This window comes from Oncorhynchus mykiss, chromosome 5 (assembly GCF_057628025.1).
Source record: "Oncorhynchus mykiss isolate SJ-2025 chromosome 5, ASM5762802v1, whole genome shotgun sequence".
Classification (NCBI taxonomy): domain Eukaryota; kingdom Metazoa; phylum Chordata; class Actinopteri; order Salmoniformes; family Salmonidae; genus Oncorhynchus; species Oncorhynchus mykiss.
This window is the reverse complement of record NC_143026.1, coordinates 63,166,164-63,191,543: the sequence shown is the minus strand read 5'-3', so window position 1 is coordinate 63,191,543 and position 25,380 is coordinate 63,166,164. Positions and strand designations below refer to the sequence as shown.

At 38.3% G+C, this 25,380-nt stretch overlaps 2 long non-coding RNA genes across 8 annotated transcripts in view; both read right to left on the bottom strand.

Annotated features, from left to right (window-relative positions):
* Positions 1 to 13,800, bottom strand: part of LOC149983544 (uncharacterized) — a 53,183-nt gene extending 39,383 nt beyond the window's left edge. Inside the window, exons 1-2 of one of the 7 annotated variants that reach the window (XR_016496217.1) lie at positions 13,656 to 13,800; positions 4,764 to 4,804 (exon numbers count right to left, since the gene is read on the bottom strand). This is a non-coding gene — a long non-coding RNA (uncharacterized LOC149983544). Of the gene's footprint in view, positions 1 to 4,763; positions 4,805 to 6,230; positions 7,624 to 13,655 lie in introns of those variants that run through there. The other 6 variants (XR_016496216.1, XR_016496215.1, XR_016496219.1 and 3 more) reach the window with 6 other exon arrangements.
* LOC149983543 (uncharacterized) overlaps positions 1 to 25,380 on the bottom strand; it is a 246,593-nt gene that overhangs the window by 89,470 nt on the left and 131,743 nt on the right. The gene's annotated exons all lie outside the window — the stretch shown is intronic.

The window sequence follows — 25,380 nt, the reverse complement described above, 5'->3', positions numbered from 1 at the left end:
CCAATAGAAATGTGATGTCACCAGCATTAGGTATGCTTATTGACACACATGGTTGAGAAACCCTGGGACACTGTGGTGAACACGGCCGTGACCAAGCGCTCTGCAATAGCCTCAGATTCCAAAATAGCATAACACCAGAGCCTCCCTCTCTGGTTCACAGTGCATAGACATCAGTGAAAAAATAACTACTCTCTCTTTTGATGTATTGCAGCTCACTGAATAAAGCCGGCTTAAAATCCATTCCACTATCAAAAGAACATTGGATATCATAATGCACTAAACTTAATTCCCCTCAACAACAACAACAAAAAATATTAATCTTATAAACTAGGCCAGTATGTAGCTCATTTTGTCATATAAAACGCCAATGCCATTATTGTACAATGCAGGGAGAGAATACTTAGGCCTATCTGATCGAGGTCAACGCGCAATCTTACTTTCATCTGATTATTCGAGGTAGGAACAGGCCAGTCACTCCAATCTCAGATTATCATGAAAAGCTATTGACAACGAGTTGCCATTCAATAACATTATAGGCCTATATGACACTTTCCACTATGGAGGTCACCATGCTTCTTTGCCACACACCCATTCTTGTTGAATATGAATACGAAATCAGTAGCATATATATATATATATATATATATATATATGTTGCTGGAGTTAGGCTATGCTCACCAGAAAGCATGTAATGTGCATTGTATTGCATCATGTTACAGAGTTGAAGACATAGACCCGATAAAACAACGGATTAATAAGTGTAATAAAGATTGGAAAGATTAATTGTTTCTTAATCATTCATCATCATTATTTGATCATGTGAAACATACTTTTACCAACTTTGGAGTATTTGGTGCCAAATTAACATAAATTCTCTTTTTGAATAATAACCTAATCACTAGTCCAGTTACTGCTCTTTTAGCCTAATGATTATGTGCTTTATATAAATCCTCAAACACAATTTGCTCTTAAATCAGTGAAAAGAAATTGCTGTATTCATACTATCATTCCTATCATTTCAGTCAAAATGGTAGGCTGGTTATATGAAATAGTGTTTTTATCTGAATTCCTCAACTCATGAATTTAAGGACATGGCTAAGAATAAACAAAACCAATTAGACCTGGATACATTTGGAGAAGTCTGTAATTTCGTTTGTGAGGGATCATTTCATAGTAGGCCTAACTGAGCGTCTACATAACTAGATGTTAATATCTACAACACACAAATGACAGTCTCCACACACACACACACACACACACACACACACACACACACACACACACACACACACACACACACACACACACACACACACACACACACACACACACACACACACACACACACACACACACACCTTAATTAAAGTTATGAAATAAACATTGGTGTATCAATGACGTGAAAGTGCAATACTAAAACAGTAGGCTACAGGCAACCAATGGACGATGTTTGATTCTGCTGAGACATCCCCTATTCTTCATGAGAAAATGGAATCTCCCACATGCGAAATGTAAAACCGAGGCCAGACAATGGAATGAACCATTTCACTGAATCAAAATTACAAAGCATTATAACGAGTCTCTCATACATGGCACATGTCTGACTCTACTGTGGGCCTACAACCATGTTTCATTCATGTGAATAATAGCGCGTATTTAAAAAGTATCAATCGGTTTTCATATTTTGAGGCTACCCCTCAGCATATAGGCCAAATACCCACTATTGATATTAGGCCTACACATTAACTTGAATTTCAAACCTCGAAACCGTCTCATGCATGACCGTAATGAAAACACAGACCTTACCTAGTTATGTATAGCCTAAAACTACAGTACAGTATGACAATGTGAATGTTGTGTGAAATTTCATCACGTACAGTTTGTTACAAAGCTTTATGCATTACTCTTACACAAACCAAAATTCGATTCGTTGTTCACGCATTCGAAAAGGTATATGATCTATAATGTAGCCTTCTTGGCTACTCCTTCAATAACACCCAAACTTTATTTATATTTTATACAAGGGTGAGAATGATTCATATGCTGTTACGAATATATAGGCCTTGAAGCTACTTTGTACTAACGTCAAATGAACTATTTTCAGAAAGCTATCATTTCATTATTATAGGGGCACCAACAATGGAAGAAATGACTTGGTTTGCCAATATTATGATTATTATAATATAAACTTATTAGGCTAGTTGATTTTTACAGAAACAGACCAAACCAGTCTATGACAAAGTTATAACAATGTTTTCTTTCAAGGGATATAACCACTGTCATCAATCCATACTTAATCATTTATCTTCGTTTCATAATTGGAAGGTTAAAAGATCATTAGAGTCAACGTATCATATAGGCATTTCAGGTAAAAGCCTTTAACATGATTTAGGGTACAATTCTTGGATTTTTCACAAGGATGTGTTATTAGCCAAAATATTTTATCATAGGTCAAAATATAGCATATTTCTCCAGTCGTCATTATAGGCCCTAATGTTTTTTGATAGCCATTGGAAACAGTTAGCAATCTAGGCTACTATGGAGAACTTCAAGATAACAGTTAATAATTTAAATATTCACAAAAACATCAATAAATATCTAAAATACTTTTACGTGTAATGCATGGTGTGAAATGAACTGAAGTTACTGCATCATTACCTATAAAAAGCACCACACACAAGGTTAATAATTTACAGTAGAAATTGGTACTGAGATTTCTGTCAAACAAAAAAATATTGTATTTTGTGCATGGTAATTACGGGCTACAGTAGCATATAAACCCTTATCACTAATGTATCAGAAGACCAATTCCCTGTTAACAGGAGCTGGGCACAGCCCGCCCTAGACTTCACCGCGTCTCCTCATACAAAGCGAATATTCACGACATCTATTTATTCTGTTAATCTACCACGGCACAGATTAAAATGATTGACAGGTGCTGGGCTAGCCAATGAGAGCTCGCGCTCTTGGCCTATGATTATTTAGCAGTCTGGTTAAATTGGATTTGTGTAGGGGTAGATGTGTTGCTGTTCTGGGGCCTGCAATCAATATATGTACAATATTAACCAAAGAAACAAGGCAACCCAGCTATAGATGAGATCGTTGAAGACTTTGATTTTGTTGAAGACATAAGCAAGTAGATCGAAGCATGTTCAGCAGTGATGACAGGCCTATAAATTACTTTTCTACAACAACAATCATATTTAATTTGAGTAACATGTAAACCTCAATATCTGACATTATAGGTGAACTTATGGCCAATGGGAGACTACATTTACATAATTTAGCAGACGAAGAGCAAATAGGGTTAAGTGCCTTGCTCAAGGGCACACCGGAAGATTTTTCACCTAGTCGGCTCCAGGATTCGGTAGACCATAGCTGAGAAATTGACAAATTTGTTTTCTTGTAATGTTTTGAGACGGTCATTTATGCATGGGGCCTGATTTAGGCATTCTAAACCAGTATAAAGCAACATTTGCACCTGTAAATGTCAGATATAGTATAAATTAGCATTATGACAATAGATTCATATTTCATCTTTGTTTTTGTCTTACCTTCCTAACTTTGTACAGGTCTGTAGGCCTATATCTGGGCACAGTTAACAGTATATTTTTTTAAGTACTGTTTTTGAATACTTCCAGGCCCTCCTCTTTCCTTGGTGCAAAACCACCTCATAATTCAGCCTTAGGTGAATTCATTATGGACCATCAAAGGACCAGGCACGCCCACTTCCTGCGTCATATCCTGTTTTATAGGCTTCCATGATAGGTGCACTGTCCACATGGCATAGCCTATACTGTATGGCTGGACGCAGGTTTCTGGTAGCCTGTACATTTATAGAGGAAAATATTTTCATCAGTGCCTTACCTTTTAACTATTATTTGACTAATGTGTATGTCATCTCCACATAGTAGGCCTAAATAATAGAGGTAGCCTAGGCTAAGTTGATAAAGGTTGCATACATTTTACAATGATTAATAGTATTCTACACCATATTGTTAAATCAATAATGTTATGATAACATCTATAAATGTACAATGTAAATAGTTATAATATTGTGTACTATTCATATTGCTCATTGGTCATGGCAAAGTAGCCCATTTCCGATGTCTTTTTAATCATCGAATAACCGGCTCCTCCTAACAATAATTAAAATGTAGTTATAAAATAATAATATGGCTTTGATGGGCTAGCTATAGAAACTATAAAATCAACCGTTAGAATGAAAGCGTCTATAGGCCCTCAAACGAATCAGCCTCTGTTGCTTGTAGGCTGCTGTTGCTGATAGCTGCTTTGACTTGAATGTGCGAATAGTCCACTATCGTATAAATCCACCCCATACATCGTTGTCATTTATACAATGATAACACAGGTCTAGAGATATATTGGGACTTTGCAAAGTTGTATATACCAATACTCGCATTGCTTCACAAGGATTTGTAGCCTAACATGAACTGAATAGGGTACCAAAAGGCATGGCCTAGAACTGACTTTATGCCATACGGTAGCCTACATTGAGAACAAAATAACAATTGATTTAACATTATTCACACCCTTTAACTTTCACCCCACATCGATAAAATAACATAAGTGGTATAGCTATGGCTAATGCCAATATTACCATTTGCCATAGGTGCAGAAAATCCAACATGACTTATGTTTCTTCTATTCTTCTGAAATGAATGAACGCTAAAGATCACAGCTAAAGCAATGTTAGCCTACGGACACATTTACCGCAAAGAAATTGCATAGAAATAATTTACCTTGCTTGTATGAAAGTCTTTCAGATTTCAGCACCTGTTGCCTGTTGAATATATGCATAAAATACAATGTCAACTATATATATATATATATACACCTTCCTAACTTTCCTATATATATATATATATATATATATATATATATATATATATATATATATATATATAAAGTTGATGTTACACATAAACAGGTGTACTTATGCAAGAAAACATTGTTAATATCAGAACCAAATCTATTCAGATGGTGCACAGTCCAAAATGCACCGAAGATGACATATAGGTAGGCCTATTTCAGCAGCTGATTTTAAACGACAAGAGCACAACTAATTTGTGATGGAAAATTGGCAGCATTGTACATGCTTAGTTTACTTTTAAATATTTTCGGGCTTTGGATATGAAAATTACAGTGACATGCATCCCTTTACCCAGTGGGTGAAGGGAGAGAGAGGGGAGAGGAGAGAGTACACACACACGCAAACCTGCTACCACTCAATTGCAAAACCTTTGCCCATTTATACCGCAATTAAGCTTTTTGATCCACCAATAAAGTTCAGAAGAAAAAAAACAAGTCCAGGCAGCTAGACTAAGAGGAATAATATAGGACCTAACATCACATAACAAAAAATGTAAGCTGAACTCTATTTCAACTGGTCACAATGTCATTAAAAAAATATAAATACAATTTCTATAGATAGTATTTTTCTCGGTTCTCTTGAGGCTTGGAAAAATAAAGTTTATCTAAAATAATACAAGTATTTTGTGTGTTGCCAAGATTCTCTTGGCTCTATTGTTGTCCGCTGCAAAGGCTGATTAATTAATTTCACACTGTAGCTCCAGAGAAGATTTTCCCACAAACAAGTGACCGAGAAAAATGTAGCCCCAAAGAAAGTCAACATCAAGTTCAACAACGTGCTGGCGCTCATTAGCATGACAATGGTGTCTGGGAGCACAGAAGTCTTCTTAACAAGAGGGTCTGGCGTCAAGACACTCCACCTCCCAGACCCCAGAACATTTTCCCAGGCTCTCCTAACAATCGCACAACTGTTTGCTTTAAACGCCAGCGCTGGGGCCACTCGGTTCACCCCATCATTACTCCGCGGACTGCACAATGGACGATTCCGTTAAGACATGACATATTAACGCCGACATACTGCTAATGTTTTCTTACTTTTCAATGGAAGTAAAAATGTGTAGGCTATATCATTTCAAACCACTTCAATAAATAATTTTTAAAAACTAACAATAAATGCAAGTGGATTATAATGCTGTTATTCCGCTTAGGACAAATATTATTATTATAGACTACTTTTGTAATAAGTAAAACAATTTAAAAAAAAATAATAATAAAAAGCAGTAGGCCTACCTAAGCAATTCCAAAGTACCACCAAAATTGACATTTTTTAAATCTTATAACCAACTCAAGTAGGCTTGACACCCGTTGCTATAATAATAATTTTAATGCATACTTACATACCGTAAATCCAATAAAATAGGCGTTACTGATGTCCACATTGAATTTCAGTTAGGCAATATAATTTTTGATGATAGAAAAACTCGAGTTCTGCAGCAGCAGTGTAGAGTTTGCTACAGCTATACGATTTTGAACTGAGCCAGCGAGAAATAAACCCGGAGCTATCTTGCATAGATACACTTTGAAAGAGACCAAAGGTATGTACTGAGTCAATCCAATCCGGAGCAGTTTACTACAAACATTGGCATTAGTCTACTTTTGCTTGAGTGGCCTGAGACAAGAAAACTGGCCAAACGACTCTCTAAATTGTGCAAGTGTCCAGACTGCCAGTCAGTCCCGCACCACATGTCGTTGGCCTCGTCACGAGCCCGCCTGGCGTGGACGTGTCCAGAAACCCAAACAGTTCTGCTCCTCTATTCATTGTCCATTGTGAATTGATGTCTATTGTTCCAAATCTGTGTGAATTCTCCTTTACCCTTTTTAGTTACGCCCATAATCTTTTTCTGAATCACTCGCTAGACAAGAGACAGAGATATATGTAGGCTAGTGTGGAGGCAGAAGTAGAGAGATCTATAGAAGGGATCCAACACGACTTAGATCCATGAGCAGAGAAATAGAATGCTTGAAAGCCTTTTCCCATCACTCGCCAAGACGCAATACACCCAAATGCCAGCCAGCTAGCTACATCTCCAAGTGAATCTTAACTTTTACCCATTAAATGTTTCCTTTTTTTCCACTTAACATTGGCTACAATTACAACTCCATCCACATTATTTTAAGTCGACTCTCTTGCAATCCTCGCAGAAAGGCTGGATGGCACAGTTCTAAAAATTGCTGGCCTACATTTCGGCACCATCGCATCAGCGGAGAGGGACCCGTCACTGCAACCACGGGTCCCCGTGCTGCGCCTTGTTGCTTGAAGTAACACTTGCGTCAACTGCTTGCCTAGTCACTGAGTCAAAACGCGAGAGAGTGAATACGCGCCAAGCCTTTAGTCCCGTTCAGAAATAACAAGGAACATGCTAGCGCAATTATTAGAGGTGGATAAGACACCGTTTCAGCCGAGCAAATGAGCGAAGCACTGACTACAGCCTCCTCTTGTCGAGGACCACTATGAGAAAGGATGAATTCCTCTGGGTTCTGTATAGGTTCTGGGTCACGTTGCCTTACGTGGGTCTCGGTGGCTACGTCTCCATCCTCAGACCGCGCACAACCGTGTGCTGTTGAATAGTGTTTTCTCATGCGACCACAGAGTTAACGCTTGTAACAAATGAGCAGGTACTTCATTCGAAAACACGACGGATAGCCTGATTGCAGGTGGATTCCGCGTTCCGCGAGTTGAAAGATACGTGCAAGTCCAAGCGCCTCGTATTTCACTACGTGAGTGAATACGTGCTTACGTCAGGAACCGGGATCGTTACCCTCCTTAGACGATTCAACGTTATCGTGAGAGGTTTAAGTAGGTTATTAGCAAAAACATCGTTTTGTGCATTTTAGTGTATAGCTATGGTTGATATTTTGGCAAATAACGTGTCTTAGTTGGAAGAGCATGGCACTTGCAACGCCAAGGTTGTGGGTTAGATTCCCACGGGGGACCAGTACGAAAACACATGAAGATGTATGTAACTCACTACTGTAAGTCGCTCTGGATCATAGCGTCTGCTAAACTGTAAATGTAAAACATTTTGAGAGCGAGATATCTGTTTCACTTAATGTGCCCCTACATTTATTTACACTACAAACTATGATAGGCTTATACACATGTAGCATGTTATTTTTTCAGTTGTGTGTGTGTGTGTGTGTGTGTGTGTGTGTGTGTGTGTGTGTGTGCAACAAGTTGATCAGCTTTCCTCAACATATTTGATTGGGTTCTCCTCATATTTGATCATGGCATTGATCATGATTTACATTGATGTGCGAAGACTACATCCTATTGTGGTTCTGAAATTTATCTTAATTTATGTCTGTTGAATATCTGAATATAATAGGCATCACATTGATCAATTAGGCCATGGTAATAACAAATTACAACCTTTGCAAGTTTTGAAGGCATCAGACAAAAAAAGCTTCTGGTGAAATTCATTACGGAATAGGCCTATAGACACCTGCACGAGAGTAGTTTAGCACTGCCTATGTTTAGCAAGAATTTATTTAGATAATATAAAAATTCATATCAAAGCGTTTCGTTTGATTGACTGTCTTTACAGTCTTTTTCGCAGCTCATCTGACCAGATATAGTTTTAACGACGCAAAGAAAAGTGGTAAAAGTATAATAATAATAATGTCATAGCCTATATCTTTCGATTAAATCTGAAGTAAAAACTTACATCTTTGCTGCAACTCAATGTCCCTTTGAGAAACAATTTAATTTTGATAATAACCATAATCTTTAACGATCAATGTCAAGGGCAGCAGAACTCGTTTGAATGAGCTGGCCCCTAACTTGGACCTCTACATTTTGTAACGGTTCTCTGTGTATACAAGGAACCAATTGGACAAAGAATATAGGATACTTTTATTAACAGACGTAAATCCACAGATTAATTTAGCTAATTATCAGCAAGCTATAACTTGGAGGTAAATGGAACTCATTCATGTAATCTATAGTTTATCCATGAAAGATAATGAATAACTCGTTTTTTTGTTGGTCAGGAATGCCAGACAGCCTACACTTCACACAACCGCAACGCTTGAAATAACCTAAATAGCCTACATATCAAACATATTAGGATCTATTATTACTATTATAATTTTAACAACGTATTTTTATTGAATTATAGGTGTAATATTTAGTATAAACCTGATTTGAACTGTACATTTATACAAACTGAAAATGCAGCATTTCACCTAATTCATGGCATCGCGTGGTAGCAGACTTAATTGATCTCACTGTAAAAATCAGTTACAAGCCTATCTATGCCTTGCAAAGGCAGATTTTTGGCGTTAATAGCTCCTATTGACTACTAGACATTGATAAAGGAGTGTGAATACAAGCCTATAAAATAAGCCTACATGGCCGTTATTGAGACTCACGAATTGCAGCATGTATCTGAGTAGGCTATCTCGAAACTGGCAATTTTGTTTAAATCCTAAACCACCCCAAGATAAAGGATTCAAGCAAGGACTGAAGCAACTGCAGAAACAGCGACGCCCATCGGACGAAAGTACTAGTCCATGGAATGCACGAAATCTGATTAATATTTATGAATAACCTATTATACAAAATGAAATGGCTATTGGTCACACTTTCATTACATTGTAAGGAAAGTATCATTATTAGTCGCAGCAATTAGTAGTATATTTGTAGCCGTCTATAAACAGACGAGACACATCATTTTGAATATTTTTATGAGATATAGACCTAATCACATTTGGAAATGTATTTAATTGCACTCAATTAAACGTGTTCTTAAATAATAATGTGGATGACATAAAATAGATACAAGAATAATCATAAATGACATGTTTAAAAAGTATGCTGGAAGAAGACTCCAGGTGACATGATGTTAATAACCCAAGAGAACAATTAAAACGTCATTTGATTATCCTCGGTATTTTAAATATAAAGAAAATAAAACTGGAGTCATGCTGTGTTATTGAAAAATCCCCATAAGAACATATACAGCTAGAAGATCACAACGCCTGAAAAACCTGTAGCCTACTGGACCCGACCACAATCAAATTCTATCAAGACAGTTGGTGACGAGATCTATGCATTTATCGAAAGTGAATCAAACAAAGCTAACAACCGATAATTGAATGTCAATCTTGGAAATTGGAAATTGTGGTTGCCAAACATTAACTATATGATTCTGCATTGACTTTTATTTAACATAGTGAAGAATAATTTGAACTATTTTATCAATTTTATGCTAACATAGATTTAAAATCTGAGGGGTTTATTATTAATATGCTTGTAAATAAAGCGTTGTTGTTTTCATGTTTCAACCTGGGCATAAGAGCAGAGCAATATTACTTTTCGCTGAAAAAGGGTGTGGTAAAACCTATGAGAGCCACATACATTAGACACGTGCTGCCCAACTACAGAAAAAAGAGGTTCACTATTGCCATTCAAATTAAAGGTGCATTTAGAGTGAGACTCCGTTTTAAATGTGATCTGTGTGGAACACCTTATCCAGTAATCCAGTAATTGCATTTCTATTTATCAAAGAACACTCTCATGTTATCTCTTTTATACAGGAGTATATGATCAATCTAATATAATATATTTATAATTATCTGAACTATCAATAATCTATCAATAATCTATCAATGAGACATATAATCTCACAGCAAAAGTTACTTCAGGGCTAGACTCAAAATAATCTTGATGGGACATATAATCTCACAGGAAAAGTTCCTTCAGGGCTAGACTCAAAAGAATCTTGATGGGACATATAATCTCACAGCAAAAGTTCCTTCAGGGCTAAACTCAAAATAATTTTGTTTATGAGCATACAATTCGTAGGATTGATTGGATAGAGGAGCAGGATTCACTAAGATCATTCAGAAAAATATAGTAATAAAAAGCCCTATTGCCTGATTGGACAATATAACATATTGCAGTGTGTATATAATGTATTTGTGCCTCAGTGCAGTGTCTTTATGCAGTATACATCTCTATTCTTTTGAAAGAGCAATATGTTATCTAAAAAGTCAAAACATCTTGGTAATCACGTGTTGAAAGGAAATTCAGTGGTCCACTCTAATAGCATCTTCTTACTGTATCGGGCTATTGCCACCCTATCCTACCACCACCATGATTAAATAACAATTTCATGACAGTTTGGAGTTTTGAAATATATGACGTATTATACAGTATTAAACTCATATATCTGTAATCTATCTGTAACTGCAGCAATTCCTTTGGAGTAACTGGATTTCTGTTGGATGATGCTATTAGTGGAATACCTCTGGTGTACCTTAACCGACTGCAGATGAATGGTCTCAAATGTACACTATGTGTATTTCAGCATAACATTGTGACAGAGAGTCCTTTAATGAATTTGCAGTGGGTTAATTCAGGGTCATACACAGTGTTTCTCGGTAGTCTTAAACAAATCTATTTTGAAACAAAAGTAGACACCTCACAGACATGGCTATGGGCTTTAAAAAAAGGAAGACACCTGTACCATGTCAGATATATAGTTGAAATGTATTCAATTTTAAGTTTGCATCCCAATATTAGACTTTATATACATTACAGAAGACTGAAATATAACAAAACCATTTGGCATAGAAACAATGGATTTTTATTTTATTTTTTAAGGTTGATATTTATGAAATTATGAAAAATATGAATAACGTTCCACCCATTAGGCCACTAGGTAATTTGACTGCAGGAAAGGGCTACTTGGAGTTGAATTTAATAAACAATGATTTTATCTTGTCTCCCTCTGATGAGGAGAAAGAGAACGACAAACATAATTTAACTGCCACACTGCAGTGTTAGACTATAAATTACTATTATCATGTAATTTCCTTCCATCATATATGCATGTTTTAATTATCTTATAATTTGAGCATATAAACTGCTATATGTAAATGTTATAATTGAATGCATAATAGTAGAATCAAAGGCAATATCGTCCAACCTGACACAGTGAGTTATACAAACACAAACATCCCATTTTAAATTATGCAAAAGCATGCACAAAGATTAGTCCCATACATTTGTGTCTATCAATCCCTTCTCAGCGGTGAGTTGATCAGTCATTGATAGACAGAATTTAAAATCAACCCTCAAATCAATAGACACAGAATTACTTAATTATAGACACAGAATTGCCATAATATTCTGCATGTAACATAATCCATAAATAATTTTTTTTTAATGTATACTACCAGATATAACCGCATAACACCACTGAATCACTAGAGTCAGGTTCAATGGTTTACAAGTGACCAAATCAAGGGTCCCACTTTTGAGAATTACAATAGCCATACTTCAAAGGGCTTGACCTCACATAAGGGCATTAAGGAGTCTCATGGGTCATGCATCAAGTCATAGAGAGACCAAATATTTGAGGGCACCGTAGCCCGCTAACCCTACTCCAATTAGTACTAACTGCCTATAGACTATAAAAAGCTATTTTGATGACAGGGCTCAGTTTAAAATCTAAATTAGCTTCAGAATATTATCAAAAGATTAACTGCTGGGTGAAATTAGTCTAGGAAACCGCCTCATAGCTATGCTCACAAATGCATGACCTATAGAATCAGCCATTATCAACTGAAAATACCCCTGCATGCTATTCAGGGAGAAGACATTTGGAAGGTATTCCCAGAGAAATGCCAGAGTTCAAGAGTGTAACATCAGTCAAACAATCTACAGAGCATGGCATGCAGAGGGAACAGCACGTGCCCCTTCAATCCACTTAAGAGTCATACACATATGAGATGTAGCTACGTTTGATTTACACCATATTCATTGTTATGCAACGTCCTATAAACCAGAAAACAAAACCTGCATAGATAGCACCCATGACTACTGCTGCCAGGGTCTAGGTCTAGTAACCTTTACTATTCACCCTTCTCTACCCTGATGCAGCTACCACCACCCTCCACCTAAACAGTTGAGTAAGGAGAACCTGAGCCAAATCTAACATCAACACTCATTATGCCAGCAACACAAGTGAGTCAGGGTAGCAGTTATTGCACCGACGCCATGCCCTGTGACCTGCAATGTACAGTATACTATCAGCAGACATTTCCAATTGACTTAACGCAGAGGCTCTCGGAGGGATAACGCCCACCTGTATCATCAATAAATATATAATCAACATCATCAATGGAGGGAGGTCTAGAGGCAAGTTTGATACGGGAGCAAGCACATCCACTTTGGGCAAATTCTGGATTCTGTCTACACAATTCTGACATCAGAAACAATAAATCATGAGATGAAAATACATGGCATGTGTCAACGGGAATATATCCATGACACATCAATAAATACGTGTAATGTAATAAACAGCCTCAACTTGCGCAGCTCTGAACTTGAGCTGGCCTACCATTTCACAAGAATTCCATGTGAATGATAACAAATGGAAATAGGCTAATAATCTTAACTTGATAGGTAAGGCATAACCTCTACGTTTGTCTCCCCACAGCAATGATACATATCAAATATGGAATTCCTTTTATATGCATAACATAACATGTGTGAAGGAAATGTACATTCAGAATAATTACATTATCTAGCTAGTAGCATTACGCACGACTCAACATTATACCCATGGAATGTAATTAATGCAGCGTACATTGTTAAATTGCAAAATGTTTACTCTGAAATTATAAGCAATAATCCACAGATGGTAGTCGATGCATAATGAATAATACAAAAAATGTCTGTGAAATGAAGGTTGTAAAGTAGCCTGCGTTGAGGCCTATATCCGCAAGAAGAAGAATACAGTTGATAAACTTACAGTGTGTGTCCTGGAGAGTTCCTGCAGAGAGGGAGATGCTTATTCGTTCCCTGCCATGAGAAAAAAAGACTGGGTTCTATCTGCCTCCCCTCTTTAATTACAAGCGGGATGAATTTTATGCTAATGAGAACAACTCGCGCAGCATAAAGGAAGGGAGGGAGCAAGGGCCAAATTCGCCTCTCCTTTCCCATGCAATTCCGACGGTCAAGTTCAAGCGCAGAGACTTGTGCAGACAATTATCATTCAAAACACGTATGTGTATAGGAACATAGCCTATGTGCAAAATTCGTTGGGGGAGGTAGTCCTCAAAATGTTTCTTTACCATTTAGGCATTTTGGTAGAGCCAGCCATTTTGCTATAATTACCTACCCCCCTTGTGGAATATGAAGATGAAATCAAGCTATCCAGATTTAAAACCATAAAGTCAATGAAATAGCTTAAACATGACATTGAACAGATTTGGCTCAATTTCTTTTTCTAATGATCAGTGAACATTTTAATTCAGAGGGAGGCCTACATTCTGATAACATGTCGCAAACATATAGAGTAGGTAAGTGTTAGGAATTACAATTACATTGAACTGCTTCACTTTCTCAATGTATTATTTATTCTCATCACATTCCCTCTTGAAAAGAACAAGTGCACATCATTCAAAGTTCATACATCTGGCCAATCTAGCTCCATTTCATGTTTTGTCGAGGTACAGTAAAACAACCACCATATTTTACCTCTAAAATTCCCATTTAGTTTCACTGTCTCAACATACAGTAGGCCTATAATATGGTCAGTAAAGGGAACGGTAGGGTAACAGTAGAGAAGAGTATCAGAGATGTATGAAGCACAAGAAGATTTAGGATATATACCTGGACAGAAAATGGCTTGGAAATAACATTTAATCCTTTAAAAAACGAATCATGTCTAAATGGTCATTTAGATGTAAAAAAAAAACAAAAAACTATGTATATAAATGTACCTCCTGATAAAATATCATAGTCCTATGTACAGTAGTTCCAATTACTCAGAACACAGCCGTTCATGTTGAGACACACACAAACACAAACACGCGTGAGCTACAAAAGATTACCTGCCAGATGCGATGAACACCGAGAAGCACTCAGCACAACATAATTACCGCTGTACATTTAAGTAATTATGCGTGTACATGTGCACTCATTCATGTAGTCAAAATCCTGAATCAGTATGAGGACAAGCTATAGCAAACGTGCCTCAGAGTCATGCCAATCCAATTTGGCTTGGTTCAGCCGAATTAGCTGCATTTATGTAGCCTAAATCCCTAATCAGGAACACTATGGGAAGATGTGAATGTGAATATACGTGGTCATTTGATGGTTTAATTTAATTTCTCACTGTTCAGGATTATGAAATACTTGCATCCTATTGCAGATGTGGCCCTTTGGACCTCGTTGTTGTGTAATGAAGAAGGGAGAAAGAGCAGGATAACACTCACATGTACACAACGCTGATGCTATTCCTTTCTTCCAACCAGTCTGAATCAAATGAAGTGGATGGATGGCCATCCAGGATGACCAAAGCTATATACCTCCATTTGAATATGAATAATTGCCTGAACATGCAGACATGTCAATACATTCCAATGTTATTAGGCCTGAAGGTGGCCCACATCAGTTAGACACAAAATGCTATCATAACTGAGACTGTAGCTTGACTTCCTCTCTTCAATTGCATGTTAAGCAGAATTATACATTTGTATTTTGTTATTGACTAAATGACTGAAGACACCAGTCTGCCAATGAGTGAAGAAGGCACCAACAGGAAAGAGAGAATCTATGATCTGTTAAAGTGTGATATGATCGGACAGGCTTGATTTGGAGGCAAACACTTTCATGTGCTGCTTGCCACATGTCACCCTCGCTGTGCTAGTCAGATGCCAACTGGTTAAGCAATCCTCTTTGAAAAGCCATATATTGTGGCACCACCATATCTGGCACCTCAGAGCATTTAGATTCTGTTCAATTCAGTACAGTACAGACGATGAATGGGAGTGTCATAGGGATGGGCTGTGCACTGTGCGCAGTGTCTCTACTTTTTCTGCATTGTAGCCTACTCCCTGTCCCTCCCTCCCTCCCTGCCCAAGACTCCCCCCTGAGATATGGCAGTGTCTGAAATGTCATAGTCATGAATCTCACACCTCTTTTAAATCCCTCTGACAAATCAGTCCCAGTCTCCTCAGTTTCCATAGCTATCCCTGCGCCATGCACATGCAGAGTGGATGAGGCAGCCTGTGAGTGGAGAGAAAGGTGCAGGAGGTGGGAGGGTCCACTGACAGGGCCACCGCTGCCACATTTGCATGTATTCAAATAATGCATGAATAACATGCATGCAGCAAACAAAGACGGGCCAATGAGAAGGCCTCTTTCCCGCCAGCCCACAAGCCCACTGTATTCACAGCAGCACCCTGGGACGGAGACAGGGAAGTGGTGTGAGAGCAGAGCGGCCCCTGAGTGATGCAGGAGGGAGACACTTGTGGCCCCCAGAATATTAGCATTCAATTTGTGCCCATTTCCCAGTAATGTCTGGACAGAGATGGTTAATATGTCTGAGTAGTTACAATTTGTATCAAAGATGATAGTGAAGGTGTTTTTCAAGGTGCCATTTTTCTTGCATACTGAAATGTGTCTATTAGAAAGATGTTCAACATCGAACCATAGAAGACATTGGGACACAATTCAAAGACACATCAACCTCCTGCTCAAATCTTTGAAACACATAGGCCTACATTGCAGATTCAGATTTTACTTACACAGTATGGACAATGCAGTTCTTTATACAGCAGCACACATGTACAGGTCTGTAGACCAGATACCCGCTTTCTCCACTGATTGTACAACACTACAGTCAACTGTCACACGCAATTTTGCACCACATTTTCAAGAGGAAATTGTTTGCATTTTCACTGGGTAGCCCTTTCGCCTTGATTTACAGGCAAAGACGTAGGCCCGTTGGTGCATACTTGCTTAAGCGAGATGTTACCATCTTCCACAATGCTTCTTTTGTTGTCGTTCACCATTCTGATAGAAATCACATGCTCTTGTGCACAAGCTCTGTGGGCAAAACATCCAACACAAATTCAGCAAGACGGGTGCTGCCAATTAGCAAAAAGTGGAAATTGTATCAGCTTTTTAAAAGATCCTCACAAACAAGTGGACACACATGCTAAACTCAGATTTGAATGCAATGAATGGCTTTTTAGCAAAAGATCTGAGAGGTTCTGCTCTGTATGCTCCAGTGGAGGAATACAGGAGACTGCTTTATAGAGGATGATCTGTCATTTCTATGCATGGCCTGGACCTGTGTGTGTGTGTGTGTGTGTGTGTGTGTGTGTGTGTGTGTGTGTGTGTGTGTGTGTGTGTGTGTGTGTGTGTGTGTGTGTGTGTGTGTGTGTGTGGGCCATGCTTTATCAGCCGATCAAGCAAACCACACTGCGGAAGGTTAGAGGCACGTACAAACGTCCTTGTTGCCAAACTATTCCCCCAGCAGTGGCTTAGCAAGACAAGCTCAGGCTCAGACATTATCTTTCAAATCTGTAACATCTGATCAAATCACGCATTCTATACCACTATATTTCTATATAAAATAAAATAAAAACATAAATGAAATGAATGAAGGTTTGTCTGAAACAGGCTACAGTAAAACACATTCAGCCTTTTTACACTGCATTGTTCTTAGCTCCCAGGCTATCTTAGCTCCAGGCTAAGACTGGCCCTGGGCTAGCTTAGCTTGTGTTCACACAAGCATTTGTTAACCCAGGGCTAACGGACAAGCCCAATACGTGACCAACGTTACGTTCTACGTAGAGTCCTGCATGGGCATTGGATTTAAGCCCTACCCATACATATGACATTCAGGCCCTGCTCGAACTGGAATCCGTTAGTTAGAAAATGGGTTTGTGCAATCCCCAGATACTTGGGATGTCCCTACCCTAAATCCTAACCGGTAACCTTACCCTAACCTGTTTAGAGCGTTGGGCTAGTAACCGAAAGGTTGCTGGTTCGAATAACCTAGCCAACAAGGTATAAAAACTGTTCACGTGCCGTTGAGCAAGGCACTTAACCCTAATTTGTGCAAGGGGCGTATGTGGTGTATGTGACAAATATAAATAAACATATTCTACCCTAACTGTAACCCTAACCTTAACCCTAACTGTAACCCTAACCTTAACCCTTACCTTAATCCTTACCTTAAGCATTTTACATTTCAACTTCAATATGGTGACGTCAAAGTTGGACATCCCAAGGATCCCAAATCTCTGTCTGCCCCCCCCCCCCCCCCCCCCCCCCCTCCGGAGCAGGGCCAGCTAGCCCTGGACTAACATAGGTGTTAGCCCACTTTAGAATGTGCAAGTGTGAACACTTGCTTTTCCCAGGGCTAAAATCTCCCTTAGCCCAGGGCTTAGAAGGCTCTTCGCCCTGGGATAAGGTGTGAATGCAAATGCTGCGATGACACATTCTTTTTCACAGGATGGCTCCAGGGCTACAGTGCTTTCAACAGAGACCTAACTTTATTGACTGAGTCCACAAGAACGACCAAAACCAGTGACAAACAAAAAATTCTGATTGAAAGAAAGAACAGTTAGCAACTGCAATCAAACATGAATTGCAATACAAAAGACAGCTGCAAGACAATCGCCTTAAAGAGCGACTGCATGTGTTTTTCTGGGGGGGTGTGGTAGTTACTGATGTTTATCCCCCCATGAGACACCATTGGAACAAAGTTAGTATAACTTCCTCAAAATAGTCAGAATTAATCTAAGATAACTCAAGAAATCTGTAATTAGTTATGGCATTTTTGCAGAGGAGATTTTAGTCGCGCAATTCTAGCTCAGGTGCATTATTTCCCATGTAAAATAATGTATGATGTGTTGTCGTATGTAAACAATCCCATAGTCAGATAACATGAAAATAGAGCTCTTTGGTCACATACCAGTGGTGAATTTGGCATCGAAAAACAGAAGCATATGCAGAAAAATACCTCATACCTACGGTAAAATATGGCAGTGCATCTTTGATGTTATGGGGCCATTTTGCTTTCACTGGTCTTGTAAACCTTGTTAAGGTCAACGGCATCATGAACTTTACCAAGTACTATGACATTTTAGCCAACAACTTGCTTGCCTCTGCCAGGAGGCTGACACTTGGCCACAAGTGGATCTTACAGCAAGACGATAACCCAAGCACACATTAAAATCCACAAAGAAATGGTTAATTGACCACAAAAATCTATATTTTGCAACAGCCATCTCAGTCTCCAGACTTGAACCCGATTGAAAACCTGTGGTTTGAATTGAAGAGGTCCGTCCATAAGAGCAGACGAAGGATATCAAGGATCTGGACGGATTCTGTATGTAGGAATGATCTAAGGTCTCTCCCAATGTGTTCTCCAATCTCATAAAACCTTTTAGAAAAGGCTCAGTGTCGTTATGAAAGGTAGGGTGCTGTGGCACTGGAGTACTAAAAATTTGCCTGACGACTCAAACCAAATTATTCCGCTGGTCTAATTCGCTACAAACTTCAGTCTAAGACTGCCATTGTTGAAGTTGTTTGTGATGACTTCAAAATGAGGGGTGTTGTACAAAACAAAGTAATCAGTGATTGGCTCATCTCTAACCAATCAGAGTATCAAAGCAAAATGCTCAAAACGCCACTTTACCCACGTGTGTTCTGGCTCTTGGCCCAACCCATCGGTTTCTGGGACCAATCAGAACGGTTAGAATGTGTTTGCGTTTAAAAACTATTTGGGTAGGGTACTCAGATCCAGACTCATAGTGCAGAAGAAACTAACGTCCGTTGGCGTGGCGTGGCGTAGCGTTTGGTCGGAGCAAAGAGTTCGGGTAGCCAGGCATACTGAAAACATGGGTGCTGATAATTTTAATTACTTGTTGAACAACATCTATTTCTCTGAGCAATTGTATTATTATACATTTTTTTAGCATGGAATCCAGCTCAGTATTTGTATTATTTATTTTATAAAGTATTTTTTGTTCGTCTTTATCAAGGGTTCCAGTCATTGCAGACCTGACTGTATCATTTCTCTCCCTCATGAGGAGGGAGGATAATGTTCACAAGTAACTGTAGACCAGCCAATTAGTGAGTGTGTTTTCAATGATAACAATTTGGTTTATGATTTATTAAGTGATTAAAACATGTCATTCTGTTACCAAATCGGTAACAGAAGGAACCAAAAATCTAAAACCAAAAACAGAATGACTGCAACTGAACTGGCTACAATGGTAATTCATTGTAATCACAAACCAGAATTGGGTCACCTGCTACAGTCCTCCCTTCCACTGGCATACTGGTACTGTATGTTCAGCTCAGAACTGTTTTCTTTCTCTTTCTGTAGTGTGGTGGTCAAAACAAAAGGTATGAAAACATTATTTCTCTCTCTCCGTCTCTCTTCTCTCTCTCTCCTTTTAATGTCACCGCTCCCGGCTCTTACTTACACCTACCCATGAGCCTCCTCTCTTTCCATTTACTGTAATCAGCCCTCTCACCCACTGAACACCGACCGACACCGGACGTCCATGGATGTTGAAAGTAGTTTAAATTTGGTCAGTCCAAATCTGAATCAATCATAGATGTCTATTTCAAAAGCTTGGACAGCGCAGTGCAGTATAGTATAGGAGTATAGGTCAATACAATACAGTACAGAACTGCACAGTAGAGTTGAAATAAAATAAAATAAATTCAAATTTGATTTGTCACATGCGCAGAATACAACAGTGAAATGCTTACTTACAAGCCCTTAACAATGCTTTAAGAAGTTAAGAAAAAAATCAAATTCAGTGTTAAATAAAAAAATAGAAAAGTAAAAAAAAACAAAAAAAAACAAGCGAGGCTATATGCAGGGGGTTAGTGTACAGAGTCAATGTGCGGGGCCAGGTAATTGAGGTAATTGAGGTAATATGTACATGTAGGTAGAGTTAAGGTGACTATGCATAGATTATAAACAGAGAGCAGCAGCAGCGTAAAAGAGGGGCCTTTGATTAGCTATTCAGGAGTCTTATGGCTTGGAGGTAGAAGCCATAAGAACAAATTCTTATTTTCAATGACGGCCTAGGAACAGTGGGTTAACTGCCTGTTCAGGGGCAGAACGACAGATTTGTACCTTGTCAGCTCGGGGGTTTGAACTTGCAACCTTCCGTTTCCGATATATAGACAGCTACAAAAAATATAGATGTAAACTCTCTTGGTAAATAGTGTGGTCTACAGCTTATCATGAGATACTCTACCTCAGGCGAGCAAAACCTCCAGACTTCCTTAAATTTCATGCACCAGCTGTTGCATAAGCCGCCGCTCCTTGTCTTACCAGAGGCCGCTGTTCTTTCCTGCCGTTAAAGCTTAATATCCACCAGCTGTATGTTGATGTCATGATGTCCAAACTGCACAGTTCAACCACGACTCGGTGAAACATAAGATATTACAGTTTTTAATGTCCCGTTGGTAGGACATACGTGCTTGTAGTTTGTCTATTTTTGTTATCAATTGATTGTATGTTTGCTAACAGGACCGACGGTAAAGGTAGATTACCCTCTCGGAGATGGATCCTTACAAGGCCCCGGACCGTCGTCCACGATACCTCCGTCTTTTCCTCCTGCGAATGATGGGGATTAGGGCCTTGTGTCTGGAGTAAATCCTTCCCATCCAACTCGTTGAAGAAGAAGAATTCCTCCAGTATGTGGTGAGTAATCGCTGCTCTGATATCAAGAAGCTCTTTTCGGTAATAAGACATGGTGACAGAAACAATAAGTTACAAACAATGCAAAAAAACATACACAATAGCACAATTGGTCATCTCCTTCGGCGCCATTATCATCTGATTAGTTTAGTACAGTAAAGTACAATAGAGCACACTAGAGTATATTATAATTTACTGTACTCTACTGAACTATACTCTACTGAACGATACTGTACTCAACTGAACTATACTCTACTTTATTGAACTGAACTATACTCTACTCGATTGAACTGTTCTCTATTCGACTGAACTATACTGAATTGAACTATACTCTACTCTACTGAACTCTACTCTACTGAACTCTGCTCTACTCTACGGTGCTGTACTGTGATGTCCAAACTTATGAAACATAGACATTTATGATTGGTACAGACATTATGCGGTCCGGACCAACCAAATGTGGTCTTGTTTGTACAGATCAGGGATCCATGATCATGTTACCATCACTTTGTTTCCGGGTGTTAATCCACTTTACTTACTTTAGTTCAATAACAGAAATAGAAGAGAAGAAAATCTAACTCAAGGTGATATTGTATCATAGTTGACAGTCCATTCTTTCTGCAGACATCTTTGAATCTTAATTCGGTCTGTATATTTAAGAAATATTTAAGATATTGGAAAACGTGGTCACATAAAAGACTGAGGGCGATTTGACCTCATTCTGTTATTAAATCTGCATTGTTCTTCAAGTAAATGTGTTTTTGTAAAATTTTCTGTAGAAATTGTTAGTAGTTCATGTGCATAGAGGTTCATGGTTTGTTTAACTTTGCAATGAACAGTCTTTATTTGGCATACTTGTGAGAAAAAAAATCAGAGTCTCAGCATCTTTATGTTATCATGGAATTGTCCATAATATTTATCTCCAGACGTAGGACCCACCGTGTTCAAAGCATGCAACAGGGAGATTATCATTAGGGAGATCCTATAAGCGAGGCATTCAGGGTTTTAAGGAGACATGGGGTGGAACTAAGTCAGGGATAAAACTGCACAGACAAAGAACGTGATAATTAGCCATGAACAGAGAGATAGAAAGACACATAGGCAGAAAGACAGACAGACCGACAGAACTTAAGAATCAGACAGTTATTATTCAACATGATTTACCACCCATCATCCAAATGTAACATCTAATAAAACTACAGGTTCTAGACCCAATGATAGGCAAACAGTCCTACCAACAGCAGATATAAAAATAACTATTCAAATGTATTAAAATATATAATAGTTTTGGTTTCCTTATAAATCTGTAAACTGTACAAAACATGGGCAAGCTGCAGTATACAGGGTGTTCTCTAGCTACACTTTGTAATGGTAATATGTGAATGCTTCCATACAGCCGTTACACCTTACTATAAAGTGTAGCAAGGAATTGTTCAACAAACCTGCAACTGGACACGGACATTTTTCAAATACACTTTTTTCCTGAATCAAGAATGAGGAAAATATCGGCCATAACAGGTTAGTTGAAAATTTCCTTGAAACACTTTACAGTAGATAAGGAACAGATGAAACAATGAGACAGATATTTCACCAGAAGTATAAATGTGAAGCATACGGTTGGCGTTTCCACTCACTACCAAATATGGTAATGAGAGAAAGCCCAGTGGCCGGCAGTGGGAGAAGATAGAAGGAGATGGATTTTGGCTGACATTCTGCACATTTACTCATCAATTAAACATTTGATCTCAATACAGTTTTCTGCTCCCAAAACTATAATCTGTTACAAACTGAGTGGACTAAGTTTTGTAGACTTTACCCCATGCTAAAGTGTCTTAATATCGCCTTGTTTAGCAGGACTGAAAAGGCAAATTTAGTTATTGCATACGCGCACTTCACAGAGTAGGCGTTCCCCTACGGAAATATGTACCGTACATGATTCAGACAACATCTTGGTGTCATTATACTCCTTATACTGTGCTCTAACTTCTTTGACCAAGAAGGAGAGTGATGGAGTGCTGCATCAGATGACCTGGCCTCCACAATCTCCCAACCTCAACCAAATTGAGATGGTTTGGGATGAGTCGGACTGCAGAGTGAAGGAAAAGCAGCCAACAAGTGCTCAACATATGTGGGAACTCCTTCAAGATTATTGAAAAGCATTCCAGGTGAAGCTGGTTGAGAGAATGCCAAGAGTGTGCAAAGTTGTCATCAAGGCAAAGGTTGGCTACTTTGAAGAATCTCAAATCTCAAATATATTTAGATTTATTTAACACTTCTTTGGTTACTACATGATTCCATATGTGTTATTTCATAGTTTTGACTTCTTCACTATTATTCTACAATGTAGAAAAGAGTAAAAAATAAAGAAAAACACTTGAATGAGTAGGTGTTCTAAAACTTTTGACCGGTAATGTATGGAGTATGTCTAGATTCCGAAATACAATAAATTCTGAACATTTTCCATTATTTTATTCAACATTAAAACATGTGTATATGTATATATCAAAACTACCCTTTCTGATTTTGCTTATTTTTAGACAAATTGTTTGTAACAATATAGTCTTCAAACACATCACATTTCCAGAGTGGGCTCTCTGGTACTTTTAATATGACACATTTTATACATAGAAATGGACATTACAGGCAATGAATCACAGTCCTCCTTTAGGATTGCACATCCTGCAAATCACGAGCAGAGGGAGTTCTCTTTGAATCCATGTACCAGTCACTGTTGGCGGTGCTCTTAAAATGTATCATAACCTTAGAATTAGCATAAAGCCAACTCTAGAAATGTAATGTACTTGTAGAGTATATTGTTCCAAACAATATGTCTTAAAATAAACAAACTCAAAAAGAGTATTTCTGAGATATTAATATTTTACATTTTTTTATAAATTAATTTGAAAATGTGTATTTCAGAATATAGACAAACTCCATATGTTGGAGCACACTATGACACCAAGATTTTTTGATTCTCCCACAATAATAAGCCCAGTGTGATTGGCTTGAACAGCTGTTCATGTATGCTACATGTACTTAGCTTTATGATACAGTATCTCTAAAAAAATATTTTTTATCAGTGGTGTAAAGTATTTAAGTAAAAATACTTTAAAGTACTACTTATGTAGTCTTTTAGGGTATCTGTACTTTACTATTTATATTTTTTGACAACTTTTAGTTTTACTCCACTACATTCCTAAAGAAAATGATGTACTTTTTACTCAAAACATTTTCCCTGACACCCAAAAGTGCACATTACATTTTGACTGCTTAGCAGGACAGGAAAATGGTCCAATTCAAGCACTTATCAAGAGAACATCCCTGGTCACCCGTACTGCCTCTGATCTGACGGACTCACTAAACAGAGAACATCCCTGGTCATCCGTACTGCCTCTGATCTGACGGACTCACTAAACAGAGAACATCCCTGGTCATCCGTACTGCCTCTGATCTGACGGACTCACTAAACAGAGAACATCCCTGGTCACCCGTACTGCCTCTGATCTGACGGACTCACTAAACAGAGAACATCCCTGGTCATCCGTACTGCCTCTGATCTGACGGACTCACTAAACAGAGAACATCCCTGGTCACCCGTACTGCCTCTGATCTGACGGACTCACTAAACAGAGAACATCCCTGGTCACCCGTACTGCCTCTGATCTGACGGACTCACTAAACACACATGCTTCGTTTGTAAGTGTTAGTGTCTGAGTGTTAGTGTCCCCCTGGCTATATGTAAATAAAAATAAGAAAAAGGTGCCGTCTGGTTTCCTTAGTATAACATATCTGAAATTATTTATACTTTGATACTTAAGTATATTTTAGCAACTTTTGATATTGAAGTATATCTGAAACCAAACACTTTGGACTTTTACTCAAATAGTAATTTACTGGGTGACTTTCACTTTTACTTGAGTCATTTTCTATTAAGGTATCTTTACTTTTACTCAAGTATGACTACTGGGTACTTTTCCCACCACTGCTTTTTATTGCTAAGCAGGTGAAA